This window comes from Canis aureus, chromosome 11, assembly GCF_053574225.1.
Source record: "Canis aureus isolate CA01 chromosome 11, VMU_Caureus_v.1.0, whole genome shotgun sequence".
Lineage (NCBI taxonomy): Eukaryota > Metazoa > Chordata > Mammalia > Carnivora > Canidae > Canis > Canis aureus.
The window spans coordinates 46537045-46550242 of record NC_135621.1 but is presented as its reverse complement, the minus strand read 5'-3'; the positions used below and the strand labels follow the sequence as shown (position 1 = coordinate 46550242).

At 36.1% G+C, this 13198-nt stretch overlaps 1 protein-coding gene across 6 annotated transcripts in view; it reads right to left on the bottom strand.

The window, feature by feature from the left end:
* Nucleotides 1-1821: 1821 nt before the first annotated feature.
* TSGA10 (testis specific 10) overlaps nucleotides 1822-13198 on the bottom strand; it is a 174078-nt gene continuing 162701 nt past the window's right edge. For 2 of the 6 annotated variants that reach the window (XR_013389370.1, XR_013389372.1), the window contains exon 21: nucleotides 1822-1914. The gene's annotated coding sequence lies outside the window, so the exon portion shown is untranslated. Of the gene's footprint in view, nucleotides 5299-5933; nucleotides 6130-13198 lie in introns of those variants that run through there. The other 4 variants (XR_013389368.1, XR_013389369.1, XR_013389367.1 and 1 more) reach the window with 4 other exon arrangements.

The window sequence follows — 13198 nt, the reverse complement described above, 5'->3', positions numbered from 1 at the left end:
TGCCTGTTATTTACATGGCATCATCTGTCACCACACATCCAGGCAGGTACATTTTTGTTCACACAATCAAACAATAGTGTGCATTTCAGCTCTAACTAGTGATTAACTCTTTTCAAGACAATTCTAACAGTCATGAGGCTCTGCATTTAGATCACACCTTTATTTCAGTGATTCTGAATGTTTTCTCATAAATCTTTACTTTTTTTTTTTTTTTTTGGAAAATAGGTGGTAGATTATAAAACCAGATGAGCTTATGTTTAGTACAGGTTCAGGACATTCTATATTTTCTCTGATAGGATGCATTTCCTTAGATACTTTTCATCCTTTCAGGCCAGTTTATTGATCTGTAGGAAGGTATTTTAGGTTTAGTGAGGTAGTAATTCTCAATAATTCTGGTTTAGTGTTGGCTGGGGCTAGAAAGTTACAGTTGTTAGAATTTTTTTTTTTTTTTTTTTTTTTTTTTTTTTTTTTAGTTGTTAGAAATTTATCACAGATGCTAAGTTTCATGAAATCTTATTGTTTCAGGATGGGCTAAATTTTGGTAGTGTTTTTTGTTGTGGTTTGGCTTTGTTTTTGTTTTCTGAGATATAACTGAGCTAAAGGGCACACTTCTTGTTTAGCTTGAATTTTTAATTACATGCCATCACTCCCATGCAACCATTATCCACAATAATATCTAGAACATTCCTAGCACCTCAGAAAGCTTTCTTACTGTTTGCAGTCAGTGCACACCCTCAAGTTAACCATTATGCCAGACTCTATCATCATAGATTAGTGATCTATATTGTTAAGCCTCATAAGTAGGCATATATAGATGATACGGTATCTCTTCTTTTGTGTCTGACTTCTATTATTCAATATTATCTCTGTGAGAGTCATCTTTGTTGTATCAGTTCATTACTTTTCATTGCTGTGTTGTATTCCATTGTTTGGATATACTACATTTTACTCATTCTATTCTGCTTGGGCATTTGGATTGTTTCCAAGATTGGGCTATTATGATAAATCTGCTATGAACATTCCCACCCATGTTTTTGGTAGGCATAAGCACTTAATTTATTGGGTAGTAGCCAAGGGTAGAATCCTGAGTCATAGAGTATATTCACATTTAACTTTAGTTAGTACTATCAAACACTTTTCTGTTGTGGTTGGACTGATTCACATTACCATCGTTAATGTAAAGTTTCAGTTGCTCAGATCTTTTCAATACCTCATTTGTGGTATTGTCAGTCTTTTAATTTTAGTCATTCCAGTGGGTGTTGTAGTGATAGCTCATTTTGGTTTTAATATTCATTTCTCTGATACCTAATGATGAGTGTCTTTTCATTGGCTATTTTGATATTCTCTTTTGTGAAGTGCCTATTCATGGCCTTTATTCCTCTATTGAGCTATCTTCTACTTGTATGTTGGTAGGAATTCCTTATATAGTCTAGATATAACTCCTGTATTGAAAATAGATGTATATTTGCATGTACATATTTATGCATATATATGTGTGTACATATATGCAAATGTGTGTGCATATATATATATATAGATATATATATATATATATGAACACAAGAGTGATGGAGCACAAATATCCAAATATCTTCACCTAGTCTGTGGCCTGCCTTGCCTTTTCAGCATCAACCTCCTCTCTTCCTATGGCCAGAACTTTCCATGCTGCCAAGGAAAATCACAGAATCATGCAGACCAAAACCACAAAAATTTATAGTCTCCAGCCTTACTTGGGCCTTACTACCTTTAAACATTCTCTGAAAAAACAAGTGGGACAATACATAAAATAAGAAAGAAGGAAAGAGTCCAACCCCAGAGGAATCACTGTTGCTATTTTATTGTTTTTCCTTCCGGTTTTTCTTTTATAAAAAAGGCACTGGAGTCAGTCTGCAAATTCAAATGTCTTCTACAGAGCTGAGAGGAAGCCAAATACATAATTTTGAGTCCGGATTTTTTTCAACTACATTATAATACAAGTATCTTCTATGTGATAACCAAGTCCCCATAAATATAAATTTTAGTAACTGGCTAATAGTCCATCATGTGGATATAACCATTTATTTTACCATGTCCCTACTCATTGTTTTCAATTTGAAGGTATTCTAAAACATTCTTTGACAAATATCTGTGCACAAAATTTGTCTGCATTTATAATTATATCCTTTAGGAGAGATCCAGAGGAGGAATTCCTGAGTCAATGGCTATGAGTGGGTCCAAGAGACTGACTGAGCCAGAGGGTAGAAGAAGACCCAAAGGACATAACTGGACACTACTTCGTTTGTCTCTGGGCAGCTTCTCCTCTGGTTCCCCACAGCAGCTAGTCCTAACTGCTCTCATGTGGTGTGTGTTCTCAGTTCCCATCTTAGTCTTTTGAACAGACAGGTTTTCTTCCTTCTTCAGAGAAAATTAAAGTTACCAGGCATTGAAATAATTTTATTAACCAGCTGATCTTAAAATAGGGACATTTTCCTGGAGTATTCAGGGGGGCCCAATGTAATCACAGAGGTGCTTGAAAAGGAAACAGGGACCAAAGAGGTGGTAGTGTGAGGACTCAGGTCAGTATTGCTCAGTTTGAAGGTGCAGGGTGTGGCCACAAGTCAAAGAAAGTGGGCAGCCTTTAGAAGCTCAAAAAGGCAAGGAAATGGATTCACAATCCTGCCAACACCTTGATTCTAGCTTAATGAGATACATATCAGAGTTCTGACCTCCAGAACTTTAATTAATTTGTGTTGTTTTAAGCCACTAAATTTATGGTAATTTGTTACTGCAACAATAGGAAACTAATACAAAATGTATTTTAGAACTCCCTACTCTTACTGTTGGAAACTCCACTTCTCTGTCCCTACTCACTGGCAATCTATAGGCGAGGTCTCATTAAACATGCCTTGGCTGAATTCCATTAATAACTCTAACATTTTATTTTATTTTTTTAAAGACTTATTTATATGAGAGCGAGAGAACACACACACATGAGCAGGGAAGGCAGAGGGAGAGGAGGAGAGAATCTCCAGCAGACTCCATACTGAGCACAGAGTCCAATGCAAGGCTCCATCCCACCAGCCCGAGATCACAAACTGAGCCCAAACCAAGAGTTGGACACTTAACTGACTGCACCACACAGGTACCCCTAACCTTAATGTTTTCAGTGGAGGTTGTCATGTAAACTGCTCTAATGGAATTCAGACCCTTACTGAGACTCTTCTAGACATTCCCACTTTCTTTTTTGACAAATACCAAAACTGATGGTCTGAAATTTTAGATCCTTAGGCATCCATTTAAGTACCTTTCGGCAACCTATAGACCTTTCCAGGAATGTTCATAACAGCATCTTCTGGTAACTAAAGTCAACTTTAGCTTGCTCAAGTGTTGTAAGATTTATTTAAAAAAAAAAAAGATTTATTTTTAGTTCTTCCCTCTTAAAACTGTTTCCATTATGCCATCTAAGAATCATAGTTTTGCTAGTTTTTAACATTAATGATGTTATTTTAAACACTATTTAAAACTCCTGCTCTAACCTAACAAATATTTGTTTGTCCAAAGATATCAGCTTCCTGGACTGGGGATGAATCAAAGATTATTTTGGAACAATACCTATAACAGTCCCCATTTTATGTTTATATGGGATAATATTTGAAATGAGAGAAATGAGATCTTTAATTAAAGCTTATGAAGAAAAAGTCTAAACCACTATTTTTCTCTTGGAAAGAGAGATAAAACAAGCATATATCTGATTTATGTGCTGGCCCACATAGCTCCTTTTGCAAATGTGGCTTTAAACCAGCTAATCTTTTAAAAGTCTTTACACTGACTAATTTAGAAGCAAGGAGAACAAATGTGGGAGTATAAATGTAAGGCACTGAATAAGAGTGATAATCTCTGCCAATGAACACACTGCTGTGTTTCTGAGTACCCAATGCAGTTCACGATTTTCATTTAGATGGAGCTTCCTGGAGCTTGTCTTGCCTCCCCAGCATGATGTGCTACGTGACTGAAATTCATATTTAGAAGGTTAGATCTTACAGCTCATGTTCTTCAGCCTCATTGTATGGGGGACCACGTTGGGCAACTGGTCGCAGGTTATACATTGATCATTGAGCTACACCTCACACCTGCCTCTAAAGGAGCCTGTATTATGTACCTGCCCACCTCTTACTCACTCTGTAGCTTCCTGAGTCTCTGATAATCACCAGTAAAATTTTTACAGAAAGCTGACCTTCTTAGAACAAATTAGCAACATTTGATAGGAATGCAACATCTTATTCATTTGATGGATTATAAATAAAAAATAAAATATAAACAAATATAAAAAAGGAAATGTAGGAGTTTTTTTTCAATCACAGAAAGTTGTCACTATTTGGGCAGTTTCTTATTTTTGACTGAGTTATGAACAAAAACATTCTCATAAGGCAGTTGTTTGGTACCCAAAACATATGCTCTCTCCTGCAAACTGCTGGAGCAGCTCCCCCTCTTGTCTCTATCAGTGAAATGATATGACATTAAGGTGAAAGAACTAAGTGAATGTTTCCATAGCAAATGCTAATACTAAAAATAGTGTTTGGAGTGAAAGTAGGATGGGGAATAATTTCTTCATTGTTTCCATGGAAAAATAGGAAAGTGGCAATGATGTATCCACTGACTGTGCCTATGACGCCTTAGGTAGATTTGGAGACTTCCTTACAAGAAATAGAATGGCATCTACTGACATGATAACTCTCTAAACAGCTGTTAATCATTTCACTGCACCTCTATGATCTCTTCCCATTCAAAATGTCTGTGAGTCTGATTTATTTCATGTATATATGGAAGTTTTTATTGGCTGTATTTTTATAGAAAAGTTTATTATTGTCTGATCCACATTGATTCTATGTGAAATTGCACAGGGGGTGCTGACCCTATGCGAAGTTATGATGTAGGAGAAGCTTGTTTTTGATGCACTTAGTCTTCTTGCAGTGCAGAGACTTATTCTGCAGGTGTCCTACACCTGCCTTAAACCAACATGCTAGTAAACCAATGCCTTCAAAGATGTAAATGACAAGTACTGACTTACCATTTTCCTGCCTCTATCTTCACTTAATAAGGGTATGTGTAATTTTTTTTTAAATCATGAAGAAAAAGTCCTAGGAAATGCATGCCTATTGGTAAAAAACATAAGACAGGGCAATGGGGCGCAGATGCTAGGGTGCAGGTCTCCGATTAACTTTCCACCGCAACACCAAGCCAAATCTGCTTTTCCATGAGCCAGTTGTACATGAGGCTGTAGTGGCAGACACATGCTCCTATTTAATACTCACAACCCACCTATAAAATAAACATCTCCATTTTAGTAATTAGGAAACTCAGAGGGAATTGCCAAAGTGATTGGAGAAGTCAGGACTCAGACCCAACCTGGTCTGACTCTAAAGCACTTAGTATGGGGCCTGCCTCTCCTCCTCTCCATTGTAACGTCTTTGAAGAAATTCTGATAGTTGGGATAAGATAATTTGGTGGTTCTGAACTCAAATGTTTGGTAGAAACTTAAATGTATTTCTTCCCAGCCTATGGGGCATAACATTAAAACCAGTCAGCTGTGTGAACTTCACATGCTGAAGCTTCTTGGGATTGCCTGAAGCCTAGAGATGCAACCCCACTTGTCTTCCTCCTGTGGCCTGAGAACAGATTTAGCTAAACTAAGATATTTCTGCTTACTCGTACACAAACAGGCTATGGCTGAGAGAAGATCTGTGATTAACGTCACTAATGAGCTTTTGTGAGCCTCTTAGAAGATAGCTCTGCAGTCCTTTTAGTTAAGCCATGATGTGTAAGTAGCACATCTCAGTATTCAATGCTCCAAAGATATCTACAAGTTGTGAATTTTACATCAATACAGATGACTTTATAGCTCAGTTTTAAAAGTAAAAGTTTTTAAAAGCACACCCTGAATTTCTGCTCTTGAGTATGCTATAAAAAGGACCAGATTTAATAACTAAAAAATTGGAACAAAGATATAAAACAATTATATTCAGGCATTTAAATATAGGTACCACAGGATCCTTGATCACCTTGGCTTCTTGCCTGAAAGTGATTTCTGTACTGCATAGGCAGAGAGAAAGACTCCAGACAGAGGTGACTGGACTGACTCCAGCAGGCTTGCTGAAAAAGGAAATGGTGATTAGAATTAATGGGGGCTGAAGAAGCTGGAATTTGCAAGCAGAGCTCTGGAAAGGAGAGAGCCATAGGGGGAAGAGCTCCAGAAACCTAGTTCTTCTGACTAGTAGGCTATATGTGCAGAGAGTTAAAGCTCCAAAATGCTGACCAAGGGACAATCCAGGTTAAAAGCTGAGTAATTCCCAGTACTCATACATCTCAAGGGTACAGGCGAGCTTTGACTAGCAGAGGGGAGAGTCTTTGGGGATCATACAGCTTATTCAGTGAAGACCCCAGAGGTCACCTTTAGTAGTGGGGCTGAACTTTCCTGGATTAACTATCCTGTAGACCTACCCCAGCAGAGAGTTATGCGTTGACTTGTGTCCCCACCAAAATTCATGTGTTGAAATCCTCATCACTACAAATCTCAGAAAATGACCTTATTTGGAAAAGGGTCATTGCAGATGTAACTGCATACTGGATGAGATCATATTGGAATAGGGTGGGGCTCCAGTCCAATATGACTGGGTGTCTTTGTACAAAGAGGACATTTGAACACAGACATATGTACACAGGGAGAACACCATGTGAATATGAAGGCAGAGATCAGAGTGATGCTTCTATCAACCAAGGGATACAGCAAACCACCAGAAGCTAAGCAAGACACACAGAATAGTTTCTTGCCTACAGCCCTCAGAAGAAACCAGCCCCACTCACATTTGACCTCAGATGTCTAGCCTCCAAAACTGTGAGATAATAGATTCATGTAGTTTAAAGCCACTCATTTCGTGGTACTTTGTTACAGTAGCCCTAGTGAACTAATAAAAACTGAAAGCAGGTGAGGAGGTGACATGGTCAGCAGGGGTTGGTTGCTGCATGCTTACCAGCCTCCACAGGCTGTGCCTCAGCTATTCCAGTCGGTACCTGCACTGCCTCAACCAGACACTAAACATCAAAAAGCCAAATGACCATTTGATGAATTTGAGAAGAACAGAAACTTAGGGATATCAAGTCTAAGGGAGACTCCAGCAAAGGACTGGCAGAAAAAAATGTTGGATTTTGCAGTAGAGTTCTTTAAAGACTTTGCAGACAAACTTCACACATTTGAAGACCATACCTCATTTGGGAATTTTAATTAGATATTCACCCAGTGGTTAAGTTATTTGTTTAGGAACCTACATGATCAACAGGCAGACCCCCAAAAGCAAATCTGGTTGTCTCCTTTCAGTGGGTTCAAATGCTATGATTGGACTGGAAAAAACTGGATGTACTCACATGACAGTGTGTCTCTCCATGAACCACTGGCCAGACAACAGTTTAATGAATTAATAATCAAATTAAAATTATCCTTCTTGGGCTATTCAGGAAAAGGTATTAGATGACCAGCCTATTTTTAAACAATTTAAAAGCTGTAAATCTAAGACTACAGCTTTGTCCTGCAATTGAATTGGTGTCTTAATCTTTTCCATTACCATTTCTGTAGACAGTTGGACTGCATGTAACAGCTTTTATATTAGGTTGAAAAGAATATATCCTTTTCCATTACATCCCTGAGTTTTAGTTTTTAATATCTAATGATACTCTGATTTCCTCATACAATCTTCCTTATATTTTATCATATCTACAAATATGCATATACTTTAAGACAGTAACCTCACCAAAAAAGAGAAATAAAAAGAAGGAAAAAGTCTTAGGAGTGATATGAACTGGTTTTACTCTTCATACTCTGAAGGACCTACTGCAAAAACTTACATGCAGAAAGGCAACCCAACTTGCTATTCCTTATAAAAATGAGACTTATTAAAGAATAAACCACCAACAATTCTAGGCCTCTTTGAAAGTATGAGACCATTTCTGAGCCCTTTAGTATTGAAGTGACAAGGGCAGAATGGGAATTCTCAAACAGAAAACCATTTCTCTTGTGACTACCAATGGGTGGCCTGCAGTAGGATAATATAAGGAGACATGCTATGGCTTTCTTCCTGTAATCTTTTTACTTTAGGTTGTGTGGAATCAGCTATAGAACCACAAGTGTTCTGAGAAACAAACATTCAAAAATCTCCCAAGATTCTTTCCCAAAGAAAAACAGGGGAAAATGCCATCTCTGTAGGATGAATGGCAAAACATAATATACAAGGTCAAAAAGCATAAGAAGATGCTACCTAAATTGTGAAGGGTAAAAGAAATGTAAGTGGTGTTAGTATTTAAAAAAAGAGCTCTAGTCCTAAAGTTGGCTCAGCCTGAAGTAGTTGTCTATCTGCAGGCAAGTTTCTAAAACTTTCTAAACTTTAATTGTCCTATCAGTAAAATGAAAAGGCGGAACCATTTAGAATGTATTTAATTTCATATTCAGATATCCAATGGTTCTGGCAGAAGACGAATAGGCTAGCTTTCATTCCTTCTTGCTAGATGAGAGACTGATCTACCATCTTGTTATTTGTTTTCTATTTATCCCATCTGTTTGTTTTTTCCTTGTGGGTGTGTGTATAGAGCTTTTAAAAGTGAAAAATATAATATCTGAAATAAAAAAATCACTAGATGGGCTTAACAGCAGATTAAACATTGTGGGGGAAAATGAGTGGATTTTAAGACCTACCTATATAATTTATCTAAAATAAAGCCAGAGAAATTAGATTAAAAATAAAATTGAGCAGAACCTTCGTGATCTATAGGCCATACCAAGTGCTCTAAGATACATATCATTAGACTCCCGGTAGACAGTAGAGAGAAGAAAAGAAATTTAAAAATATTTGAAGGACTAATTTATTCAAAATTTCTCAATTTGATAAAAATTATAGACCAAAAGTTGGTTCTTTGAAAAGATCAACACAACTGACAAATCTTTAGCTATACTGGCCAAGAGAAAAGAAGACTCAAATAAACTAAAATCAGGATAAAAAAAGGCATCATGATCAACCAAGGAATGGGCAGCCCGGGTGGCTCAGTGGTTTAGCGCTGCCTTCAGTCCAGGGCGTGATCCTGGAGGCCTGGGATCAAGTCTCACGTTGGGCTCCCTATAGGGAACCTGCTTCTCCCTCTGCCTGTGTCTCTGCCTCTCTCTCTCTCTCTCTGTGTGTGTCTCTCATGAATAAATAAATAAAATCTTTAAAAATAAATAAATAAAGGAATACTATGAACAACTATATGCCAACAAACTAAATCCTAAATGAAAGAAAATTCCTAGATATACACTTCCCAACTCTATCAATGAAGCTGGTAGTATGTTACCAGAAATAGAAATGACAAAAGAAAAGATAACTAAAGATAAATATCCCTTAGAATAATGTAAAAATTCTCAATGAAATACTATTAAAATTATTCCAACAACATATAAAAAGAATTATACACCATGAGTAAGTGGGATTTATCCAGAAATGCAAGGTTGGTTCAACATAGAAAAATCCATCAATAAAATAAATCATATTAATAAAGGACAAATACCACATGAGCATCTAAATAGACGAAAAAAATCATTTGACAAATCCAACACTTTTTCAAGATAAAACACTCAACAAGCTAGGCATTGAAGGGAACTTCATCAACCTGATAAAGGAAATCCATTACAGACCCACAGCTAACAAATTAAATGATGAAAAGTTAAATGCTTTCCTCCTAAGATCAGGAACAGACAAAAATATCTACTCTCACCACTTCTAGTCAACATTGCACTAGAAGTACTAGTTAAGGCAGTTGGCAAGTTAAAGCACATCCAGACCTGAAAGGAAGAGTAAGACAATCTACATTTGTAGATGACATGATTCTGTAGATTCTGTAGACAGAAAATCCTAAGGAATTCATTAAAGACTGTTGGAACTAATAAGCAAAAGTTCAGGATAGGTTAAAGAATACAAGATCAACATACGAAAATTATTATGCTTCCACAGACTAGCAATAAATAATCTGAAATGACATTAAGAAAGCAATCCCTTTTATAATAGCATCAAAAATAATAAAATATGTGAAAATAAATTTAACAAAATAAGCCTAAGACTTGTACACTGAAAACTGGATAATATTATTAAGAGAAATTAATGAAGACCGAAGTAAATAGAAAGATATCCCATAATCATGGATCAGAAGACTTAATATTGTTAATATGGCAGTACTTCCCAAACTGGCTTAAGGATTTCAGGTAATGCTGATTAGAAACTCAGCTCACTTTTTTTTCCATCAGCCAGTGACAAGCTGATGTTAAAATTCACATGGAAATACAAGAAACTCATACTGGCCAAAATAATCTTGAAATAGAAAAACAAAGATGGAGAACTCATATTTCTTAGTTTCAAAAGTTGAGGGCAGCCCCGGTGGCGCAGCGGTTTAGCGCCGCCTACAGCCCAGGGCGTGATCCTGGAGACCCTGTATCGAGTCCCATGTCAGGCTCTCTGTATGATGCCCGCTTCTCCCTCTGCCTGTGTCTCTGCCTCTCTCTCTGTCTATGAATAAATAAATAAAGTCTTTTTTAAAAAGTTACTAAAAAGCTACAGAAATCAAGACAGCATTGTACTGGCATAGGATAGACATATGTTAAGGGAATAGAATTGGTAGAACGGAAATAACACTCATATTTATAGTTAATTGATTTTTTGACAATGATAAGATGATTTAATGGGGAAAGAATAGTCTTTTCAACAAATCTTACTGGAAAACTGGATATCCACATGTAAAAGAATGAATTTATATCTTCTCCTTATGTCATACATGAAAATTAACTCACAGTGGATCACAGACATAAATGTAAGAGCTAAAATATAAATCTCTTAGAAAAAAACACAAGAGTAAATCTTTGTGACCTCGAGTTAGGCACTGATTTCTTTTATTTTTTTTAATTTTTATTTATTTATGATAGGCACACAGTGAGAGAGAGAGAGGCAGAAACACAGGCAGAGGGAGAAGCAGGCTCCATGCACCAGGAGCCCTAGTGGGATTCGATCCCGGGTCTCCAGGATCGCGCCCTGGGCCAAAGGCAGGCGCTAAACCGCTGCGCCACCCAGGGATCCCTAGGCACTGATTTCTTATATGAGACACCTGAAGACACAGTGATAAAAAAGAATATACCTTGTAATTCATCAAAATCATAACCTTTTGTGTTTCAAATACACTACCAAGAGAGTAAAAAGAGTAATGAATGGTACAACTTTGGTCTTCTTTTAAAATACATTTTAATTCTTTATACAGAAATCATTTTAGCAGATACTTTTGAATAGATCTGTATGAAGGCATATAAAGTATGACAAAATGTTACATAAATAACAGCGTAAATGAATTTTCTGGAAGTGTTGGCAGCTAAGCAGCTAGACCAGCGTTTTTTGCCTCCATAACTATCTACTCATGTGAGAATTTCATAGCATATCATAGATGCTACCAGAACTTTTGTTCAGCAAACTGACATTAGAACCACCATAAACTATTTTAAAGAAAAAGATAATAATAAGAAAACCAAAACATTTGCAAATTATATCTTGATAAGGCACTTGTATGTAGAATATATTAAGAATTCTTAAAAAAAAAAGAATTCTTACAACTCAATAATAATAAAAAATAACCCCATAAAAAGTTGGCAAAATATTGAACAGGCATCTCTCTAAAGACATATGATGGCTAATAAATAAATTAAAAGATGTTCAACATCATTACTCATTAAGGAAATGCAAATCAAAGCCACTACACACCCACAAGAATGGGTATAATGCACCGCTCCATGTGCGTCCCTCCCGAAGCTGTGTGCTCGGTGGAAGAGGACTGAAGAGGACGACCATCCCCATTAGAGGAGGATGGTTCTTCAGTCAAGGGTATATGAGTAACTATGCTCCCCTGCTAGAACCTCCAAATAAGCTCTCAAGAAATATAATTTAAAAATAACTTATGAGTAAAAGGGAATTATAATAGAGATTATAAAATATTTTTAACCAGTCATAAATGAAAATATGATCTCACAAAATTTGTGAGATGCACCTAAATACTTTGCCTTAGTGGAAAATTTATTCTGTTCAAAACACATGTATTAGAAAAGAAGACTGAAAAATCTGATGTAAGCACCCATGCTCAAGAATTTAGACAAAATAACAACAAATTATCCTTCAAATGACAATATAAAATAGAAGAAATTGGTAAAATAGAGAACAAAAGGCACAGTGAAAAGGATCAACAAAGCCAGAAATTGATTCTTTGAAAAAACTAATAAAATTGATATATTTCTGTTGAGACTGACTGTGAAAAAAAAATGAGAAGGAAGGCAAAATAGTCAATATGAGGAATGAAAAAAGGGACATCATTACAGACACTGCTACATTAAAGAGATAATTCCATGATTTTATGAACATGTCTAAAATTGTTTAAATGAAACGGACAAATTCTTAAGTAGAATTATATTTGAATAGACCTATTACTATTAAAGAAAATGAATTTGTAATTGAAAACTTTCCCACAATGAAAACTATAGGCCCCAGTGGCTTCATCACTCTTATTAATAGTCTCCCAGAAAATAGATAGTTCCTAATTCATTTTTGGAGGCTGATAAGGCCTCCAAAATAAGATCATTATAAGAATGAAAATTCGCACAGCTCAATTTCATTTGTGAGCAAAAATATCAATCAATTTTGCAAGCATATAAGAAGGTTAACATATAGGGGTGCTTGGGTGGCTCAATGAGTTAAGTGACACTTGATTTTGTCTCTGCTAATGATCTCAGGATCAAGGGGTTGAACCCCACTTCAAGTCTGTGCTTGGCATGGAGCCTGCTTAAAATTCTCTCTTTCATTCTGCCCTTTCCTAGTTGCACACGAGTGCACTCTCTAAAAAAAAAAAAAAAAAAAAAAGCTTAAAATGTAAAACCTAAGTTGGCTTTATTCCAGAAGTACAAGGTTAACTAACATTTGAAAATCAATCAACACAAATTAACTACATCAACATAATAATGGAGAAAGTAATATGATCAAACTAGATGCAGAAAACCATTTGATAAATTTCAACATCCAAGATTAAATCTCTTGAATTAGAAATTAAAGTTAACTTTGCTAATTTGATAAATAGTATCTTTTTGTGGCATTTATTTATTTTTTATTGGAGTTCGATTTGC